Here is a 17930-nt window from a genome sequence, read left to right as displayed (position 1 = left end):
TAATGTGGTTATTTTCTCCAAGGCAATGTGAGCCTGGAGTGAATACGAATCATTAAAGGTGTGATATAATAGTGTTTTATTCAACTTTTTGATTCATTGTGAATTTCTATCGCACATCAATAATAAGCTGCAAAAACAACACTAATAAACACAACAGAAAATGAAAATAGTCTTGCTTCCTACTGTATAGCAACAGAAGAACTAACACCAAAAAAATCAAAACCATCATGAAAAATACACTGACAGAAGCAGTCTCAAAACCCATAGAAGACGTTCCAAGAAAGAACCAGAAGGGACATTTGCCTAGGAATAAAGGAAGCCTGGGGACTTAACAGATGAGTGACGGAGACGACAGCAGGTAGGAGTGGGCAGCTGAGGGGTTTGGTCTGGTGGCAGGGAGAAAAGAATTGCACCTGGTGTTTCTGGGCACAAAAGTTGTTGGGAAGCAGGTAAAGCAGACAGAGGGCAGAGCCCAGACAGAACAGGGCAAGGAGAACCGAGTTGGAGTTACCAGAGAGAAGACCTGGCCAACTGGAAAGCCTTTTCAAATCGGCACTGATTAGAAAAGGACAAGCAGGGGGAGGAGGAGGAGGAGGAAAAAGAAGACCCAGAGGTCCTCCACTACTCTAGTAAGCAAGCATTTTCCAGCTGAGGAAGGAGGGAAACTGAAGCAGACAAGGCAGCAGGTAGAAGATACTTGCCAGCTTCAAGTTCCCAGCCAAGTTTGTTCAGCCTGGCCACACATGCTGCACTTGGCAACTGCCAAGTTGACCATTTGCAATGGTTCAGAATTTTGCTTGTTCCCTTTTCACTGCATGAAATGATCCTGGGACACTTGCACCCAATATGTGGTTTGGAAGGTTATACGATGAAAATGCGTATCTGGGGAAAAAGTGAATTGTACAAGTAAAATAAGGTACGTACTGAAAAGAAGCTTTTTGCCTGCTACCGTGCAGCTCTGTCAACGCACTTCAGGCTTGACTTGCAATACCCTGTATAAAATTTCAGTGCCGCCTCTTTTCAGAGCAGTGACTCAGTCATGCTGAACTATGCCACCCCTGTGGCAGAACACAGTCTATTGTATCTGTTTTATAACCTTTATGACTCAGAATCCAACACAGAAATCAACACAAAACAGAGCAACTCCAAAAGCATATTATAATGCAGATGATTTGATGTATCACCATTCAGTGAGCAGGTAGAAATTTCAGGCTGGCACACATAACTACATCTTAAATAAAAAGTCGCATTATTAACAGGCTGCATCATGTTTTTCCATGGTCCAAGGTCCATGAGGGAGGACAAGAGAGGGTGAAGCTTGGTTTCTTTTTACTGTCACCGTTCCTATCCAAAACACATAGGACTGGGCACCTGAGGGACCTGAAGCATGGATAGCTTTCCTTTCTAATCCTATGCTGAATTTGAACTATTGACCTGTGTCAAGGCTGGTAAGAAACCAGTGGTTGCCAACTTAGGTAAGCGACTGCAAATAGTTTTGTTGTTGCAATACAGTTCCTACTGGCAAACAGGGTGCAGACAACAGTCCTGCCGGTTTTGGCATCATCATTGCAGGCTGAGGAGCAGCAAAGGGTTAGATCTTATCTAAGCAGGGAACTATTCTGAAGCATCGACCTACTTTCTGGTTTAATTTCATGCAGAGACACATGCTTCAGCACACACCTGCCTTGGTCCTGGTCTGTTTAAGCCAATGCTAAGGAGAAGTCACAACAACACGTAACTGTTTCTTAACAAGTCCATGAGCAGGCAAATTTTGAGTTGGCAATGACCAAGTGTTTCCCTACTGTTCTTAATTCTGTAGTATTAAGAAGTAAACTCGGCTGCCCAAAGCCATTTGTGCTCTCCACAGAGAAGAATTTATTTCCATCTTTTACAGGAGGCTTTGAAAGTGGTGTTCCAGTATTGTAGCCAGAGAAAACTTTGTGGTTCTCAGTAACATGACCATCATGGCCGCTCTGATCCTCATACATAGAGCCAAGTATGTGATGAAACTTCCTCAAGGAGGATCTGAACAAGCTGAATTTAACTTTTACTGCTAACAGAGATTTCTTTTATGACACATTGAGCCATCCAGTGGCACAGGCTGAAACAAACTGCTTCATGTACTTGTTAATACATTTCTCCAGTCTCTTTCCTTCTATGAGATATATATCAGCAGGGGGGGGGGGCCATCCAGTGGCACAGGCTGAAACAAACTGCTTCATGTACTTGTTAATACATTTCTCCAGTCTCTTTCCTTCTATGAGATATATATATCAGCAGGGGGGGAAAAAAAAGACAGTAAAACACCTATTTAGGTATTATTGCAAAGAGAAGTGAAGGTGCTGAACATTTCTAATCACTTAAGGTCAGATAGAAGCAGTCTCGCGACACTGATTTAATAGAGAGGGGTGGGGGGGAAAGAAAGAAAACAATAGAAAATTCAAAAAAGTCAAAGTTTCAAATTCAGTCTTTAGGCTATGCATCTGCCCTTAACTCACCCCTTTGCACACGCGTGCTTTTCTACATGCAGTGGTTAACATCAGATCTCAGTCTTTGGCCCCCTGCAAATTCTTGCCCTAACAGTTTGAGTTAATTTATCCCAGATCACCTCACTTTTGTGAACACTACAGTCTTATGACTGCAAACAATACTTTAATATTTGCAATACGAAGAGATAAGAATCTATGCAAAGAAGCAGAGATCCAACCATTGAGGGCTTAAATGACCCAAAATTTAGGTATAGCGTGAGTGGGTTTTTTTGTTTAAAAGATTGTGAGCAAATTAAACGCTGAATAATGGTGCTATAGCAATAGCGGGTAGAGCTTGGCTTAGCATGGGCAAAGAAAAAAGATCATTAACAAATAAAATAGGGAGCACCTCAGGGGACACGCCTACAGACAGTCTGTCACCCACTGGTTTTAACATTTCATTTCAAAATTTAATTAGATACCAATTTCTCAATGCCTAAATAAAATCAGCCCCTTTGCATAGCATCAACATGCATCAGCTTTCACTGAGAAATTTGAGGCTGTTGCAACATTCCTCTTCCTAAATTTTGAGGGGAAAGAATAACAACAGAAGACTAGCCAGAAATTACATTCCTGGTTCCAGCAACCCAACAAACCATCTAAAAAAAGTAAACAATGTTAATACCAATATTTAACTCATCACTGATGCACTGGGAGCAATAGTAAGGCTTTATAAAAAGTAAATGCGAAGCAACAATATTTTGCACTAGCCTGGCAAAGGGCAGGGCTGAAAGTCTCTGCTCTCCCTGGTTAATAAGGAAATGCTTCATTGATCACAAAAGCAATGACAGTCTTCTATCATTCTAGTAAAATTTCTCTAAAAGAAGATAAAGCCGTAGTTACAGAACAGCATGTCCACCATGAACAACAAGCATTGCTTGTCTACCCTTTCATATAAAGGAGTATCAGGGCACAACTGGCGTTACCCAAAAGACATGTTGCATTATTTGTTGTGAGGAAACATTATTCAAGTCTTCCCAAGTCATCTTATTTTTTTTACAAATGGAAGGTAAATTTAATTTTAGAATAATGAAAAGGAGCCATTCTCTCTCATGGTAAAACATAGTGATAAGAAATTTTAGAGAAAACTTTTACCAAAGCAAGCTGATTTTGAGTAACATTAGGGTCAACTTTGACCAAAGTTTGTAGGTTATCTACAAATAGCAGGAAACCGTTGTAAGCACTACATACAACACTGTATACTCTGAACTCATAAGTCAATAAGAAACATTGTACACTTCATGGGACTCCCTACAGATGCAGTATTGTCAGACAGATCATTGCAGAATCCAAGTATAAATAGCTAATTTAGGGTGTGATAAAGAATGAAAAGTGCAAAAGAAAAGCCGATAGTTGTGTTTTGGGGGTAAACTAAGCTCTAATCGATGTTTCCCTTTCTAAAGTAACCGCAGCAAGTCAATTTAATGTCCAGGTGATGGAGCAGGTGTACTCCATATCACAATATGTAGTCCTGATGTCTGTTTTTTCTTACCAAGGCAACCAGGGTTTGGAGAGACCAGTGACATAGGGCATGTCAGGGTTTGAAGAGCCATTACAGCTGAGTTTTTATCTACCAAAAAAATAAACATAACTACAGCTTTCTGAAGTAATTGTTAGCTGCTCAGAAATATGAACTGTTGCGCAAATGTGTGCGTTACCTTCGTTACTGGTATCAGTGCATTTTTCACCATGGGTTTATTGGGCCGGCACTTTCTATACTTCGCAAATAATTCACCACAGTTGTAGTGGGCTTAGCTGTGTTCTGCAGGTGGTGGGCAGGATGAGACTGTAAACCATCTGTCCATTCATCGATCTTAGACACATATCCCCCTATTTCAATTATACTCAGAAATCATATCATTAGACAACTGACAAAATCACCTCTTTTTTTTTTTTATAGCTGGGAAATGAAATGAGGCCCTGGCTCCTCCGTCAGGTTGGTGCTGTGCCTGTCTGCAGTGCCTGTTCCTTTTGTGATAGTGCCCCACTCACTGACAATTTTCCTTCATCCTCTACAGTATCTCTCCCTACCCCTGGCTCCCTACCTACCCCTCTGTGTGGGGCGTACACAGAGCGAGACAGTTTATAGAGCGGTGTGGTTTGCTCTCTTCGTGTAAATTCAGATTATTTAGGTTATTCGGCATATATGGTATTCAGAAATACCTTAATGTAAATGAATGGATCCAGTCTCCGAGTTTCATAGCTGCATTTCACATTTTAGTGTAATCCAACCGTTACCCATAGTATTGCAGTCAACTACACCAAAAGAGCATGGAGTGTGCTGGGGTAATGTTAACTGTGGGCTGTGTCAATCTAAAGTGAAACATTGGGGGGTTTCATGTTCCCTCCAGCATGGGAAAGGACAATTTGCAAAAGGTTATTGAGTATTTGCTCATGTCAAAGAGCAGATGCTAGTGCCAGCAGTGGGAAAAGTGGCTGCAGGGAAGAAGTTCAAGGGCTCCCTAGGGCTGCAGACTCTGAGACTGGAGCTGAGGCACCTACTGCAAGGGCTGGTGGAGAGGTGTTGGGCTGCTGGGACAAGCAGAGGAGTTGGCCTCCTGTGCCTCTACAAGAGAGAGCTTCTAAGGGCTGAGATAAGAATCACCAATATTCCCTACTTTCAAAAGCAGTAAGACCTGGGCAAAAGGAGATTCTTTTCAGTAATGCTTAATGGCAAGTACACATGCGTACAAAGAATTGCAGAATTTGGACATGGAGCTGTACATGTTTGGACAAGGACTCACTGGGAAGGCGTCTGGTCCGCAGGCAGCTGGCTGTGCAGTCAGAACAGTAGCAGTCAACTGAAAAGCTGCATCTCCTCCAATTAGTAATGCCCAATATGATCCTCCTTCCCAAGTAGATTGACAATGCTTGTTGTGTTTCTGTCTTTTCCATAGACACCATCAACTTCTTAAGGCAAGGAATGTGGCCATCTTATTTGCTAGGAACCTTGCAAACAGAGAAACAATTAAACCGTAGAGGATAGGCAATAGGCTCCGACCCACAGCCCTGTTAATTACTTAATATGATATCATGTTTGACAGATTATCTCTGCTATGGTAAGAGGCTGTCTTTGCATGGGCACTTAGCCCAGGAGCAAATACAAGCTGATTTGGCTTCACAGAGCCCACTGCACAGTGCAGGGGGCATCGAACCCTCAAGAGAGGTTGTTTCCAAACAAAGTTGCTGGCTGTACTGTCAACCAGAGGAAAGTTTCTAACAAGAATTTTCAGTGGATAAAAGGGTCTGCACGTTTCCAAATGGGCTGTGGGCAGAGATAGCTCACTTAAGCTCTGTGACAGCAATTGCTCTTGAAGCATCAAACTGATTTCTGAATGGTGAGACACCCCGTGGGTGCAAAGCCCATGACTAGCAGCACCAGGACCTCATTTTACTTAACCAGTGCACCCTGCTAATGCACAGTAAATGTCACCTGGCCCCAGACTATTACTACATTTCCTTGATGTTTTCCTTCATCGTTGCCCAGACCCCTCACTGTATGGATGCAGAAGTTGAGGCAAGTTCGCGCAGCGCAAAACACCTTTGTTTCGGCTCAAAGCAGCATAAAAGCATGATGTTAGCAGAGATGCCAACCAAGTGACTCCTGGGCCGCCAGCGCATCCGGAGCTGCTGGCACCGGTGGGGGGAGAAGGCAGCGTGGCTCAGCGCGAACCACCCACATCTGCACACACACAACAGAAAATACACTTAAAAAGCAGTATGCAGAGGGATGGTGCCCACCTCGGCTCTGCTGCAGCCTGGCCGAGCGGCTGCTCCCGGTGTGGCTGTGGGGACAGGCGGGGAGGCAGCACCCAGGCAGCACACAGCCCCCGCGGGAGCCGGGTGGGCTGGAATCTGCTGCAAACACTTCATCCTCCTGCCGGGAGCCCGCTGCATCCACCCTGGAGGCTTGGGGCTGAAGGGAAATTACATTAAACTCTCTCTCTTCCGAGCGAAGGGGAACGCGAGGCCAAACTTTTGCGCTGGAAACGGGCTGTCGGGCAAAGCCCCTGTGCTTGGGGCTGTTTAATGCAGAGGCACAGATAGGCAAAGTCACACTCACCTGGGGGTCACGCAGCGGCAACACCGACACTCCATCTGCTTACCCTGAAAGCCAACACAGTGTTAAAAAAGCAGGCAGGATGCTCAGACCAGATTGGACTTTAGACAGGAAATTATCTTTTCAAATTTTGGTTGAGAGATAAGAAGCTTTTAAAACTAAAGAAATGAATGATGTATGCAAAGCTGTACTTGAAATGATTCTGGTGTTGCAAATTGCCATGCTCTTACTGTGGAGCTGATGAAAATAAATGAAGCTCTGCGTTGCTGGGCTTTTTCCTCCCCCTTCTAATAAATGAAATGAAAAAGCCCCATTATTGTGCCACCTGCTTCAAATTCCTAATTGTGGTAACTGAATTCTGAAATTGTTTGTTAGCTGTGTAATATCACAGGCATTAAAAATACTGAGAGGCTATTAAGTTCTTTAAAACACAGCACCGGATAAAAAGGTGCAGCTATCTTCAGATTTTATTTCCATGAAATAACTTTTCCAGTGGAGAAATGTGTTAAAATCCTGCAAGTGCATCCTGAAAAAATCCCTGTTAATTTAACAGTTAGAGAAGCTGCAAAGTAAAGACCCAGGAGAGATCCACTGGCATATTTAAATATTTTTAAAAGAGAGCAGTACGCTACTCCGTTCATATTTTTCTAGCACAGAAAAACAAAAATTTCAGAAGACAATAGAAATCACATGAAATTCAAATGTAATATTTCTGCTGAACAGGTAGGTGTGTGCATATATGTGTCTCTGGAGTGCCTATAACCATGGAATCTTGCTGTATATGCCTGAACTATTGCCGCATGTGTGCATAATGCATTTCATTTAATTCCTAAATTTCAGTTTCTCATTTTAATGATGTTCCAACTTAGATATCTACATAGATTTATTTTACAAATTTTAAAAAAACCAACCAGTAATTATCAAGACAAGCTAAAAAGAGTTGTTCTTGAAATATTTTGTCATTACAAATATTTTTTCTGGATATCTAAATCTCATTGTCTTGTTCATTTTAATGAGACAGGACTGGAATAATTTAAACAGATCTGCAAAAAGTTATCCTACGCATGTCCTAGACAGTCTTTTATTTCTCAAATACATATATAGATACATACTTAAATATATATATATTTGAAAATTAGTAGTCAAGATGCAACCATTTCTTTTCGATTAACTCCTAGTATGAAAAAACCCAGCACAGAAATGAATAAAGGGTTAAAATAACAATCTCAGAATTCAAGTCAGCTGTGACAATATTCAGCACATTGAACTGCTGAAATCTACGTGGAATTAGACATCCCTTTGCCCATCGAACCAAATTAACCAGTTTGTTATTACCTTGCATAAGCAGCATTTTAGAGGAGAGGGGACAGGAGGAAAAGGGGCATTTCTCATCACACTTATTGCGAGGCAGCTCTCTCAAAAACTCGCCCACTTGCCGCCTTCCCCACTTCCCAGCTCTGGAGGCAGAAGTTACCAAGCAGCCTCAGAACAAATCCTAGTAACAACAATTTTTTCTCAGCTTTACACTGGCACACAAAGGTGTCCTGTTGCCGGCAAAATCTGGCTTCATCGGACAAGAGGATATTCCAAGCAGAAGTGCAAACGCTGCAATCTGAGTATTTTTAAAAGGACACAACAGAGCAAGGAAAAGGGAACAACCAAAGAGCTTTGTTGATAAAAGGGAGAGTTTATCAAAAAAGTTAACTCTCAATTGATTAGAACAGAAAGATAATAATTGCAAATGGAATTTAGCAGGTGTTATTTAAATAACTTTTTAAAAAGGTTGCAAACAACGAGCAAATGCAGATCTTGTAGGGCTCAAGAGGAAATGAAAAGTTACACATTGCCAGCTAATTTATTTGATTATTTTACCTCCTTTGTCGTATACAGATTGACAAACTCAAAGTTCTGTTTTGATTGATATTTAAAATGATGATTAATTTGCACGTACATATTTTAGCTCTTGACTTGCTTGCAAACTAGTTATTACGGTTGCTGATTTGCTGATGTGCTGGTTGCACTTCACAAAGAGCCTGAACCAAGGTCCTGGCTACACAAGTGTGTGCTGTGTGCTTGGCCACCTAGGCCATGTGCTGTGATTTCCACCCCACGCTTGGGTTACGACCACAAAGAACTTCCAAAACTGACCACACAAAGATCCACACACTTCAGCTCACCGGAGCTGAAGATTTCCCTCTGTATATACCTCTAGAGATATGGCAATATATTCATTTCTGAGACACATTTTCAAAGAAAATTTTGGTGATAAAGCTTGTGTAAAAAATGTATAGAAGAGGGCAAAAATGCGAGTGATCATAGCATTGTGGCTCCTACACAAACAAATGTTTGTGAGTATTTCTGTAAAACTAACCACGTCTTGTTTGTAATACACTGCATGACATTAGAAAGAGAATATTTAAAAATACAGGCTCACATCTGCAGAAAGAGCAGCGCTAATTATGAGAAAACACAGAAAATGGACATAAAATGCAGTAATATATGCAGAGGGTTTTTTTAACTCCTCTAAAAGTAAAAGGAATGAAAAACTGGTAAAAGGGGAATAAACCAAGCATTAAATATAAACATGCGTGACTATCTATCTAGAGTATCTTATTTAGATTTTTCAGCTATTTATTGTCTGTTAATTTCCTGTGTTCCTGTTTTTCTATTGAAGCATCAAACACCAAAGCACAAACCTTCACACTGGCTCTGCATGTTTAATAAACACATACACACACACTTTCTATATGCTTAGGTAGCTGCCTAGACGCTAAGAGTATGTGTTTATATATCCTGAAATACCTCCGTTTTGTAGAGAGCGACTAACACAAACCAGTAGTCTTTTTAATCATCTCATGTAAAAGCCAAACTTTTCCTAACATGATTCCTTCTCAGTCTTTTGTAATGAACTTCACCAGAAAGCTGTAGGTAGCAAGTTTCATCTGTATATCTAAGGCTCAATATGATTTTTTGTATTAAAAATACAGGGAAAAAGCAGGGGAAATATTTTGAAAGTCAATTAAAATTTTGTGTACGTTTTCATTTTTTAATGATAAATTAAGTTACTAATTTTGTCCGTGCTCTTTGTAGACACTGCAGGTTTAATTGCTAATTGTTAACTGCGAATGAATACATTTGCATATTAATTAGCTCCCAATTTACATTTTTAATTTGCTTCCTTCAAAAGGTGCAAGATAAAAGGTCGTGTTATTTTAAATAATTTATGCTTTATTGCATGAAATACGCTAATATGAAATGTGCCTACTAATTTTAACCCCTTTTCTAAGAAGCAAAGTGAAGAACATTAAAAAGAAAGACAAATCTGGGGGTGTTTTGAAAAACAACATTATGCCATGTTGTTCTTCAGCATTAGAACTTGCTTTTTTTTCCTGAAGCCCGATCTGGTTGAAAATTAATGCATTCTTTCCTTCACCATCAGTTTAAAAAGTGATAGTATATTTGAAGAACAAAACAGCTGCCCAAGGGGGATTGATTGTTGTTGTTTCCTGCAGAGGATTAACAAAAAAGGGTCTCTCTCTCTCCCACTACCCCTCCCTCCCCGTCCCTCACCCCAAAATATTTTTTTTCACAAGGAAATGAAACCCGAATACAGCACAAGGATAATTTGCCCAAAGCATCTTTTTACAAGGAAAAACCCCATGTTTTTAAATGTCCATATGTACTTACAGATCAGGCTTTTGATTGTAATAGTCAACAGGGATAATCAAACAGGAAAAGGATGCCCCACCTTCCATTATCACAACAAGATAAGCTTAAGGAAGGAAAGTCTGTCTGTTTGTTTATTTTATGTGACCTCGAGGATCTTCTTAGAGGGGAGTTTCAACATGCTGTTCTATACATATCAATACAAATATGGCTAGGCAAAGATGTTATTACAAGTGATCCTACTGTTTCGTAAGGAAGTGTCAAATATAATCCTAAAAACACAGAGGCACAGATCTGATCACATATTATCACTGATTACATAAATATCTTCTTTTATTTTGATTTCTTTTTATTTGCTACAGCAAATTCACTCTGAAGAGGGCTGTGCTTAGTAAGGCTTTTGTTGCCATAATTGTTGTACAAGTACAAAAGAATACTGTTATTTGTATAATGCAACAGAAATGATATATATACTTAGCATGAGAAATAATCTTTCTAGTTAGGAAAAAACAGAGGTATATAACCTGGACACTGTAAGGTCTTCAACATGAGGACCAGTCCCTGAAAAGAAGTTATGTGTTGTCCTTTCTCCTGTATCATTTTTAAAAAAGACTGATAAATATGACCAATATATTAATGAGTGATAAATAGCATTAGGAAATATAAGTTTTAGGAACAAAATTCACAGCATAATGGTAAATATGTTTCCTCCAGCATCCTAGTCTGAATCCCTTTTCCTTTCCAGATTAAAAAGTCTTCCAATCATATTCAGTAAAGTAGCTTTGATTAGATTTCCAGCAGCATATCAACTGCTTTAGAGAATTTTAAACAGAACTTGTAGTTTTGGTTGCTTGACAAGGATAAAAAAATCTCCTTAGTTCTACCACACACAAAACACTGGTAGAAATAACAGCAATGAAGTATTATTCCCTCTAGATGTGTCAGCTGCATAATCAGATCTTCAACTGTATTAGTACAATTCTTGAATTTGTGGCTCTCTGTTTCCTTACATCTACATCTAGCATAAGAAAAGCACTGCCAATTTGTCCATTTAGAACAATCAAGATAACTATAAAGCAGTCTCAATATTTTTCATTTCAAACGACACTGACATTACAGAAAAAAACCAAGACCATCAAAAAACATGAGCTTCTAGCAATCATAATCTCCTAAAGAAGGTAAGATTCTAATAACAAATTAGAGATGGCTGGAAAGAAATTGATGAGGAGGGGGGAAAAGGAAGAAAAGAAGGGGAAAAAAAGGAAGACGGGAGAGCTGGGTTAACTCATATCAGTTACTTGGATACAGCTGATACTGACTTTTCATAAAGTACATGAAGCATGCAGGGGAGTTAGGAGCACTGTGATTTCAGAAAATCTCAGAGAACATCTTCCTTTTATGTGTCTTGTTCTTATCATATCAGTATGATTGATGCTTCAGTGCATTGTACATAACACAATGCTTCCAAAAATCAGGGATTAACTGTAATTCTTTTAGATTTGTTCTTCGTATTTGATCATAGGTGCAAAAAAACCCAAAACTCTGAAATGCACCAAAATGAGCAAAAATATAACTGCAGAAAAACAGAACAGTGCTCTTTACCACTGTTTACTTTTGAAGTTTTCCTAAACAAGCACTGAAATTTAGCAGTCAACTTGAGTTAATAAAGCTACTTGAAAACAGCATAAATCATGCAGCCATAGATTTGTGCATGCAAGGATAATCTATGACATCCATCCTGCTTTTGCTTAGAGTAGCAGTCAAAACATTTTTGCTTCTTGCAGGTCATGCTGATCTGTACTATAATTTGAATTCTCAAGCTGTTGTCCATGCATCATTCCCAACAACTTTCCAAAACAGAAAAGAATTTCCACTTCTTTAATTAAAAGATGGAGCTACGGTGTGCGTGTGGCTGGGTTCTGACTCACTGTCAGGGAGAGACTTGAGCTTGAGGGTCAGATGCTCAGCTGAGGTAAACTGATAAAGCTCAGTTGGAATTAATCGGGCTATCCCGGTTTACCTAACTGAGGGTACAGTCATTTCTAGCACCAAGCACTGCCAACTGTTTTCATATACACCTGAAGTGCCTGAATGTCATTATTACTAATTGATGTCTATACAGCACCTTTAATGCAGACGGGTATAATGTGCTTTATGGATTTTTGTGCCAGATTCTACCCACAGGAACACTAGACTAAATCAGGAGAAATGCCACCCCACACCCCCCCCAAAAAAAAATAAAGCATGGTAGAGAGAAAGAACAGCACATCTTGAAACAGAAAGTGCATCTGGCTGTTAGCTGAGTGATTGTTTGCACAACACTAAATGCAAACGCAACCAGTTCTGGGCTAGAACAAGGCAGCAGTTCAACAGTACCCATGTACAACTAAACAAGTTGTGCATGGTAATAATTCCTTGATTTTAGTTATGACAAACAGTAATTAGCTTGTGGTTATGTAAATACATTCTCATCCAGGTAACATTTTTCATTGCTTGTATCACAGACAGGAGCTCTGCAGCTAAGAAACATGCACAATTAGAAAAAAAAAAAAGTGTAGCTTATAAATGATGATAAAGAGCTTCTAAGATTTACTGTGTCACAAATAACAAGGCAGTGTTTCTCTCAGTTTCCAGCTACCCGTATAGCTAATCAAGCAATAATTGATCTCTAACAAAGCCACAAGGCAGGTTGCAATATGATCAGAGTGAGACTTTCCACTGAGGAGGGCTCTTCTGTCGTGAGACAGAGGTTCTTCATCTTAACCAAAAGCCCTTGTTTCCATTTCCCACGCAATTCACCCAGAGCACAGTTGCTGTATGATCGAAGAGGTGCGTAGCTGACACTCCTGAAACGGTACTCCTTCATGTAGAGGAGCATTAATTAAGGGATTTACAAATCAAAGGCAGTGCCTGAGCTGGTGCTGACAGTGGTGGTGGGAGGAGAACAGCAGTACCGAGCCTTGCTACATGCTCCGTGGTTGCACTGGTGAAGAGCTGGGCCACTGTATTCTGCAAAGCCACCATCTCCATGTTGCTACTTTGTTTAGCTTACATATAATGATGCACAGTAATGCACTTGGGATGTGACAAATGTTAATTTCAGCAACTGTATCGTAATTCATGGTGGAAGAGTTGCAGCGTTTTGGCAAGCCCTGGATGGAAGACAGAGTTCTGAGTTTATCTATGAGGCACGTGTGCAATGAATTTATTCACTGTGGGCACCAGCAGCAGCACAGTCCTGCTAACAAAGTCCAGCAAAGTATGCAGTACAGCAGTCCAGGAATAGCTCAGAGCTGTAATCTGCAGAGTCCACACAAGCATCTGGCCTTCCCAGTCCAGCCCCCTGCATGGAGGGGCTGGAGAACCCTCCCAGCACTCGCCCAGCCTAGACACCTGCGCAATCAGGTCAGCAGCACTTTGTGACCAGCTTGTCAGAAGCTGAAGAGATGGAGCAAAGCGAGGACTGAGATTTGACATTTGTACTATGACTGGAAGACAGAGATAGAGGAGTGACAAACATGCAACAGTCAAGGAAAGCTTGAGACAGGAGCAGAGAAGGAGCTGCAAGAGATACGCTGAAATTAGTTCAAAGCTGATTATTTTCATTGCTATTTTATTTTTGTGAGGAATTCAATGAAATGGAGCCTTACATTTTAGAATAGGCTCCTCATGCTGTGACAGTAATGGCTGTCAGGGTATGCAGCTGACTGCTTTCAAGCTATCAGACCTCAGTAGCATCTGAGACTAGTTTAAAAGGCCCATCATAGTGTGTAGATGCGAGACACTAAGTGTGATGTATGTGTGTCACTTCTGAAATGGTGGACTAGCCCTGAGAAATTGTTTAGTAACAGTGGCTTGTGCCAAAGAGTCACTGATCAGTAAAGGATTGTTTTCTCTGATGAACTATCGCTTGCTCCGGTGTCCCTATGTACCACATTGGCAAGTTTACCTCCATATCAAATAGCCTTTCCAAATACTTCCCAGGACTTGTAAACAGTGTTACACCAAACAAAATGCTCAGTGCTAGTGAAAGGAGGAAGCCTGATTCTCCTTATGCTGGGTTGAGCCTCAGGACTAAAGCAACAACACAAAACAATTTGTCTGGTTTGTAAACTGAGAACATTTTCCATGTGACTGAATGGAACAGGAAGCACATGTTGAGAGCCCCCAAGTACCATTTCCGCAGAAGGATTCTGTTCACTGCAATGAGACCTTTAAAAATATCTGAGATGTGAAAAGATATTTGAGAAATTTTCATGAAGAATTTTTAGTACCCTCTGCTGTAATAACCAGAAGGTGTTTAATAAACATGATATGCAGCAGTTGCTAAGCAGAATCTGATTTATGTACAGTAGCAGTTAGAAGCAACTACACATCAGGGTTGTACACTTCATTTGACTGTGAATTCTGATTTTCTGATGGAAGCAATTCTGCTGAACTTTATTTATAATCAGCTTACAACATGGGTAGCAGTATTATAAATGCTTCTCAAATTACATAGCAAATCTTGTTGTCTTCTTTGGCAAATAAGAAACCTACATCATGAGCTTTAATTGTAATACAGGTCACTGTCAAGGGTAAAACACTTTCCAAACCCTTCTGATAGTTGAAATCATACAGAATTTAAAAACAGAATGCAGGATAACTCAGTGTACCTGAGATGGTATTGCATCTGCTCCATATGTACATTTCAAAATAAATTGTTCCTGATTTCCCCCCCCTCCCCCCCCCATTAAATTATTAAAACTCAGTGGATTCCTGTATGGATTACATCAGTGTAAGTGAAGAAGTGGGAGCCAGAAGCCCTGGTCTCTGCTCCACCAGTGTAAACTGAGCACAATTCCCACACCAACTTAAACCCGTTAGCTGTGTATCAAGGTAATAGAGATCAGAGCCTGACCCAGAAACAGAGCAAGGCAGAGAAGAAAACCACTTTCATTTAGTGGTGTTCAGGAATCAAACACACATTCTGTCTGTATGCAGAACAAAAATGAGGATGTAAGCTGTGCCTCATGTGGCATTAATCGATTACAGTGCTCTATCCTTATCTTCATTATAAGTCAGGAAAAAAATCAATGGAATAATGTTTACTCGCACCAGATGAAAATCTTGCCAAAGAGAAAGCAGAAGGTATACAGGGAGGTATCCAAATCTTTCTTCCCTTCCCCTTCATCAGTAAATTAGAAATTTCAAATTAAAAGATTAGTAGTGCCAGCAAGTGGATAACGACATTTGTACCACTGAAGTCAAATAGACAAAGAGATCCTGCTTCAGGATCTGGTGAAAACATTTCTGGGCATGAATCTGTCCACCACATTGGAAGTAAAGAAGAAACAGAACCCTTTCAAGGAATAAGCTTCATTTTTATCTGAATTAATCCGATCTTATAAAATGGTTATCATAATAACATTAAATATACATACATGCATTTTTACCCATCTTGACAGACTGAAAATTCTCTTTAGTTTCTTCCCCTTCATAGGATCTCCCAGATTTTCTAACTAGGCCAATCCTGTAAGCCATTTGATGCACAGACCCTAATGTCCCCAACTCTCCCATTGAGAGACTGTTTAAAGAGCAGCAGAGCACATGCACACAACTACTTCTCGGGGTCACAGCAGCATATGAACAGCAATCAAAATTAAGGGCCAAGCAGAACAAGAGTGAATGAAAAGGATTCTTGACTAGGGTGAGGTAGGGTTGGATTTTAGGTTCTTAGACAAGCGTTCTGTTCTCCTCCTTATATGCCCAAATTTAGATGCTCCCTTTTTTTTTGTGGTGTCATGCAGGATCCAGGGAAATTTCTTATAATGCAGTGAGAAGAATAAGCATGTTGTCAATCCAGGACACACATCCACAGCCATGGGATAAAAGCATGCCAGTCTAAACCCAGCCAGACCCGACTCTGGCACATGAATAAGGTACCACACAGCCCTCTTTTCCCAAGGCTACCTGAGCTCTACCAGCGTTGTCTCACTCCACAGGGGTCAGAGGAAGAGTCTTACCCCACATTTTGCTGGATCAGAGGGTGTTTATTGCTAGAGAAAATTTCTCCCCCTGTGCAAATCTGCAGAGGGACCATCAATGAAGACCCTCCTCCATACACGATGTGCTGCCTTTTCACCTGTAGAAAGTACAGTCCTCCCTGTTGGTGTTCCACACCAAGGCAGACCCTGCACTGCAGGACATAGTGGTCGTGCATAATAATAACCTTCAAAGCCCACTTTGTTTACAGTGTTAATGTGTTATGTCAAGCTAAGTTCTCACCCTTTTTCCTGCCGGCCTGGCCTATGAGTTTTGTGTTTCCCTCTCTCAATCAATAATGGCTTAAGTAGCAAATAGAGCTCCCATCCCCTAGCACTAACAGACTCTCATGTAGTCAGGAAGCATCAAGATGAACCCTCAGTTACCACTGTGCACCCTGTTTAATGTATGCATTTTTATGGCCTCTGATGTATATGGTTCCATTACTGTCTATGAATACAGAGTACTGGAGCTAGTTAATGTATTATTTATTTTATTACCCCTTTGTATAAGCTGGTATTTGTAATTTGGAATTTTATATATTTTGGTTCTGTAATGGTTTCATAATGTGTACACAGCTCAATAATTAAAAAAATATATCTTACCACCTCACCTCCAGAGCCAAGTTTGTTTACGCTGCAAACTGCACACCCCGACCAGCACAGATCCCCAGCCGTCTGCTGGCCCCGAGGGCCTCACTGGTCCCGCTGCTGGGACATGGCCCCCACCGGCACCCTGAGAAACCCAGGCCAGCTTTCTTCTTCCTCTCTGGGACAAAAGGCAAATTTTCTAGATTTTTAGACCTAACGTGTGGCTGGCTGGCACGTCCCCTTCATTTCCAAGGATGGAGCCCCTGAGTGCTAATGCTGCTGGTCTGGCCAGTGCTGGGCCCCTCACGGGGTTTCATCCGAGCGGCAGCAGAAGTGTTTTCTCTCTCACTGACAAAGCAATGTTCTGCCAGTACGACCTGTCATGAAGCACATTGGGCAACAGGAGGGATTGAGGGAAGAGGGAGTTTCTCTCAGGCAATCAGCAGGTCCTACATCCAGCTCCAGCCGGACACCCAGTCCTGAGCTGGGTGTCCTGCAGCACAGCCAGTCCTCCTGCTGCCTGGGGAAGATGAGCTTGTCCCTCCTCCAAATGGCCCGAAGCTCACCTGCAAAAATTTACAGCTGTATCCTCTCAGGTATCAGAGCTGGGCCACACAACTGTTGATGGATTTGATTTAGTACTTTTTGCCTGGTTCAAACATTCATGCTAAAGCTATGACCTGTCCAAATACATAAGAATCATAGAATTGTTTAGGTTGGAAAAGAACTTTAAGATCAAGTCCAACCACTAACCTAGCACTGCCAGGTCCACCACTAACCCATGTCCCTGAGCACCTACACATCTTTTAAATACCTCCAGGGATGGTGACTCAACCACTTCCCTGGGCAGCCTGTTCCAATACTTGACAGCCCTTTCAGTGAATAAATTTTTCCGAATATCCAATCTAAACCTCCCCTTGTGCAACTTGAGGCCATTTTCTCTTGTCCTATCACCTGTTACTTGGGAGAAGAAACCAGTCCCCACCTCACTCCAACCTCCTTTCAGGTAGTTGTGGAGAGCAATAAGGCCTCCCCCTCAGCCTCCTTTTCTCCAGGCCTCAG

The 17930-nt window shown here is 41.1% G+C and overlaps 1 protein-coding gene across 1 annotated transcript in view; it reads right to left on the bottom strand.

Moving 5' to 3' along the window:
- The window catches only part of VRK1 (vaccinia related kinase 1), a 55115-nt gene extending 49730 nt beyond the window's left edge, over positions 1-5385 (bottom strand). The window contains exon 1 of the mRNA XM_014957398.1: positions 5273-5385. The gene's annotated coding sequence lies outside the window, so the exon portion shown is untranslated. The remainder of the gene's footprint in view (positions 1-5272) is intronic.
- Between the last annotated feature and the right edge of the window lie 12545 nt (positions 5386-17930).

The sequence above is a fragment of the Calidris pugnax genome, unplaced genomic scaffold, assembly GCF_001431845.1.
Source record: "Calidris pugnax isolate Ruff unplaced genomic scaffold, ASM143184v1 scaffold211, whole genome shotgun sequence".
Classification (NCBI taxonomy): Eukaryota; Metazoa; Chordata; class Aves; order Charadriiformes; family Scolopacidae; genus Calidris; species Calidris pugnax.
This window is presented reverse-complemented; position numbering and strand designations above follow the sequence as displayed.